The following is a 5,000-nucleotide window of genomic DNA, read 5'->3' as shown; positions in this document are numbered from 1 at the left end:
GCGTGTGCCCAAGGCACAACTCCACCACGCCATGCTCCCTAGGTGGTGCCTAGGTGGGCCGTGCACGGACGTGTTTCCCTTCTTGTTGGTCCTTCGGTGATCGGGGTTCGCAGCAGCCAGACGCACGTGCTCGACCTTGGACCCGGGGCGGGGGACCCCGGCGGCACACCACAACCACAACGTGCTTGCTAGTGTGCCTAGGGGATGGCAAGGCAACGTGCATCTTGCTGGCATTGCGCCCAGCAAGCCCTTGGGCAACTCGAGTTTCAGCAGCACGACACCCCTCCCCCCTATAATAGGCTGCCGAGCCATTACCAAAGTGCCACGGGTAGACGTCCTTTTCCGTGAGGAGACATACTAAAGGAAAGTGCTCTAGAGGTCGAATTTTGACGCCGTTTTTTGCAACAACCTCTAGAAAAATAAGATCTTTCCATCCTCCAAATTTGGTGAATTTACACCGTGCCGATTTTTTTTGACGATTTTTTTACCGCCCGGAATGCCGGAAATTCAAAAAAAATGAAAAACGGAGAAAACCTGCGATTTTTGACCTGGATTTTTTTGTGCAGCCTTCACATAATATTACCAAGGTTCCCTCAAAATTTCACGAAAAATGCACGAGCCAATTCTGAGATATGAAAATTTGGCTCCTCCGTTGCAACGCTCCGAGCCATCGTTGCAACGGCGGGTGCCTCCGTGGGGGGCGGGGGAGCCCGGCGGCACACCACAACCACAACGTGCTTGCTAGTGTGCCTAGGGGATGGCAAGGCAACGTGCATCTGGCTGGCATTGCGCCCAGCAAGCCTTTGGGCAACTCGAGTTTCAGCATCACGACTCCCCTCCCCCCTATAATAGGCTGCCGAGCCATTACCAAAGTGCCACGGGTAGACGTCCTTTTCCGTGAGGAGACATACTAAAGGAAAGTGCTCTAGAGGTCGAATTTTGACGCCGTTTTTTGCAACAACCTCTAGAAAAATAAGAACTTTCCATCCTCCAAATTTGGTGAATTTACACCGTGCCGATTTTTTTTGACGATTTTTTTACCGCCCGGAATGCCGGAAATTCAAAAAAAATGAAAAACGGAGCAAACCTGCGATTTTTGACCTGGATTTTTTTGTGCAGCCTTCACATAATATTACCAAGGTTCCCTCAAAATTTCACGAAAAATGCACGAGCCAATTCTGAGATATGAAAATTTGGCTCCTCCGTTGCAACGCTCCGAGCCATCGTTGCAACGGCGGGTGCCTCCGTGGGGGGCGGGGGAGCCCGGCGGCACACCACAACCACAACGTGCTTGCTAGTGTGCCTAGGGGATGGCAAGGCAACGTGCATCTTGCTGGCATTGCGCCCAGCAAGCCTTTGGGCAACTCGAGTTTCAGCATCACGACACCCCTCCCCCCTATAATAGGCTGCCGAGCCATTACCAAAGTGCCACGGGTAGACGTCCTTTTCCGTGAGGAGACATACTAAAGGAAAGTGCTCTAGAGGTCGAATTTTGACGCCGTTTTTTGCAACAACCTCTAGAAAAATAAGAACTTTCCATCCTCCAAATTTGGTGAATTTACACCGTGCCGATTTTTTTTGACGATTTTTTTACCGCCCGGAATGCCGGAAATTCAAAAAAAATGAAAAACGGAGCAAACCTGCGATTTTTGACCTGGATTTTTTTGTGCAGCCTTCACATAATATTACCAAGGTTCCCTCAAAATTTCACGAAAAATGCACGAGCCAATTCTGAGATATGAAAATTTGGCTCCTCCGTTGCAACGCTCCGAGCCATCGTTGCAACGGCGGGTGCCTCCGTGGGGGGCGGGGGACCCCGGCGGCACACCACAACCACAACGTGCTTGCTAGTGTGCCTAGGGGATGGCAAGGCAACGTGCATCTTGCTGGCATTGCGCCCAGCAAGCCTTTGGGCAACTCGAGTTTCAGCAGCACGACACCCCTCCCCCCTATAATAGGCTGCCGAGCCATTACCAAAGTGCCACGGGTAGACGTCCTTTTCCGTGAGGAGACATACTAAAGGAAAGTGCTCTAGAGGTCGAATTTTGACGCCGTTTTTTGCAACAACCTCTAGAAAAATAAGATCTTTCCATCCTCCAAATTTGGTGAATTTACACCGTGCCGATTTTTTTTGACGATTTTTTTACCGCCCGGAATGCCGGAAATTCAAAAAAAATGAAAAACGGAGAAAACCTGCGATTTTTGACCTGGATTTTTTTGTGCAGCCTTCACATAATATTACCAAGGTTCCCTCAAAATTTCACGAAAAATGCACGAGCCAATTCTGAGATATGAAAATTTGGCTCCTCCGTTGCAACGCTCCGAGCCATCGTTGCAACGGCGGGTGCCTCCGTGGGGGGCGGGGGACCCCGGCGGCACACCACAACCACAACGTGCTTGCTAGTGTGCCTAGGGGATGGCAAGGCAACGTGCATCTTGCTGGCATTGCGCCCAGCAAGCCTTTGGGCAACTCGAGTTTCAGCAGCACGACACCCCTCCCCCCTATAATAGGCTGCCGAGCCATTACCAAAGTGCCACGGGTAGACGTCCTTTTCCGTGAGGAGACATACTAAAGGAAAGTGCTCTAGAGGTCGAATTTTGACGCCGTTTTTTGCAACAACCTCTAGAAAAATAAGATCTTTCCATCCTCCAAATTTGGTGAATTTACACCGTGCCGATTTTTTTTGACGATTTTTTTACCGCCCGGAATGCCGGAAATTCAAAAAAAATGAAAAACGGAGAAAACCTGCGATTTTTGACCTGGATTTTTTTGTGCAGCCTTCACATAATATTACCAAGGTTCCCTCAAAATTTCACGAAAAATGCACGAGCCAATTCTGAGATATGAAAATTTGGCTCCTCCGTTGCAACGCTCCGAGCCATCGTTGCAACGGCGGGTGCCTCCGTGGGGGGCGGGGGAGCCCGGCGGCACACCACAACCACAACGTGCTTGCTAGTGTGCCTAGGGGATGGCAAGGCAACGTGCATCTTGCTGGCATTGCGCCCAGCAAGCCTTTGGGCAACTCGAGTTTCAGCATCACGACTCCCCTCCCCCCTATAATAGGCTGCCGAGCCATTACCAAAGTGCCACGGGTAGACGTCCTTTTCCGTGAGGAGACATACTAAAGGAAAGTGCTCTAGAGGTCGAATTTTGACGCCGTTTTTTGCAACAACCTCTAGAAAAATAAGAACTTTCCATCCTCCAAATTTGGTGAATTTACACCGTGCCGATTTTTTTTGACGATTTTTTTACCGCCCGGAATGCCGGAAATTCAAAAAAAATGAAAAACGGAGCAAACCTGCGATTTTTGACCTGGATTTTTTTGTGCAGCCTTCACATAATATTACCAAGGTTCCCTCAAAATTTCACGAAAAATGCACGAGCCAATTCTGAGATATGAAAATTTGGCTCCTCCGTTGCAACGCTCCGAGCCATCGTTGCAACGGCGGGTGCCTCCGTGGGGGGCGGGGGAGCCCGGCGGCACACCACAACCACAACGTGCTTGCTAGTGTGCCTAGGGGATGGCAAGGCAACGTGCATCTTGCTGGCATTGCGCCCAGCAAGCCTTTGGGCAACTCGAGTTTCAGCATCACGACACCCCTCCCCCCTATAATAGGCTGCCGAGCCATTACCAAAGTGCCACGGGTAGACGTCCTTTTCCGTGAGGAGACATACTAAAGGAAAGTGCTCTAGAGGTCGAATTTTGACGCCGTTTTTTGCAACAACCTCTAGAAAAATAAGATCTTTCCATCCTCCAAATTTGGTGAATTTACACCGTGCCGATTTTTTTTGACGATTTTTTTACCGCCCGGAATGCCGGAAATTCAAAAAAAATGAAAAACGGAGCACACCTGCGATTTTTGACCTGGATTTTTTTGTGCAGCCTTCACATAATATTACCAAGGTTCCCTCAAAATTTCACGAAAAATGCACGAGCCAATTCTGAGATATGAAAATTTGGCTCCTCCGTTGCAACGCTCCGAGCCATCGTTGCAACGGCGGGTGCCTCCGTGGGGGGCGGGGGAGCCCGGCGGCACACCACAACCACAACGTGCTTGCTAGTGTGCCTAGGGGATGGCAAGGCAACGTGCATCTTGCTGGCATTGCGCCCAGCAAGCCTTTGGGCAACTCGAGTTTCAGCATCACGACACCCCTCCCCCCTATAATAGGCTGCCGAGCCATTACCAAAGTGCCACGGGTAGACGTCCTTTTCCGTGAGGAGACATACTAAAGGAAAGTGCTCTAGAGGTCGAATTTTGACGCCGTTTTTTGCAACAACCTCTAGAAAAATAAGATCTTTCCATCCTCCAAATTTGGTGAATTTACACCGTGCCGATTTTTTTTGACGATTTTTTTACCGCCCGGAATGCCGGAAATTCAAAAAAAATGAAAAACGGAGCACACCTGCGATTTTTGACCTGGATTTTTTTGTGCAGCCTTCACATAATATTACCAAGGTTCCCTCAAAATTTCACGAAAAATGCACGAGCCAATTCTGAGATATGAAAATTTGGCTCCTCCGTTGCAACGCTCCGAGCCATCGTTGCAACGGCGGGTGCCTCCGTGGGGGGCGGGGGAGCCCGGCGGCACACCACAACCACAACGTGCTTGCTAGTGTGCCTAGGGGATGGCAAGGCAACGTGCATCTTGCTGGCATTGCGCCCAGCAAGCCTTTGGGCAACTCGAGTTTCAGCATCACGACACCCCTCCCCCCTATAATAGGCTGCCGAGCCATTACCAAAGTGCCACGGGTAGACGTCCTTTTCCGTGAGGAGACATACTAAAGGAAAGTGCTCTAGAGGTCGAATTTTGACGCCGTTTTTTGCAACAACCTCTAGAAAAATAAGATCTTTCCATCCCCCAAATTTGGTGAATTTACACCGTGCCGATTTTTTTTGCCGATTTTTTTACCGCCCGGAAAGCCGGAAATTCAAAAAAAATGAAAAACGGAGCAAACGTGGGATTTTTGACCTGGATTTTTTTGTGCAGCCTTCACATA

The 5,000-nt window shown here is 49.7% G+C and overlaps 1 long non-coding RNA gene across 1 annotated transcript in view; it reads right to left on the bottom strand.

Annotated features, from left to right (window-relative positions):
* LOC148552156 (uncharacterized) overlaps positions 1-3,610 on the bottom strand; it is a 4,205-nt gene extending 595 nt beyond the window's left edge. The window contains exons 1-2 of the long non-coding RNA XR_015892238.1: positions 2,761-3,610; positions 1-2,207 (exon numbers count right to left, since the gene is read on the bottom strand). The exon at positions 1-2,207 is cut by the window's left edge and continues 595 nt beyond it. This is a non-coding gene — a long non-coding RNA (uncharacterized LOC148552156). The remainder of the gene's footprint in view (positions 2,208-2,760) is intronic.
* Between the last annotated feature and the right edge of the window lie 1,390 nt (positions 3,611-5,000).

Source organism: Arachis ipaensis, chromosome B7 (genome assembly GCF_059453495.1).
Source record: "Arachis ipaensis isolate K30076 ecotype BB chromosome B7, ASM5945349v1, whole genome shotgun sequence".
NCBI lineage: Eukaryota > Viridiplantae > Streptophyta > Magnoliopsida > Fabales > Fabaceae > Arachis > Arachis ipaensis.
This window is presented reverse-complemented; position numbering and strand designations above follow the sequence as displayed.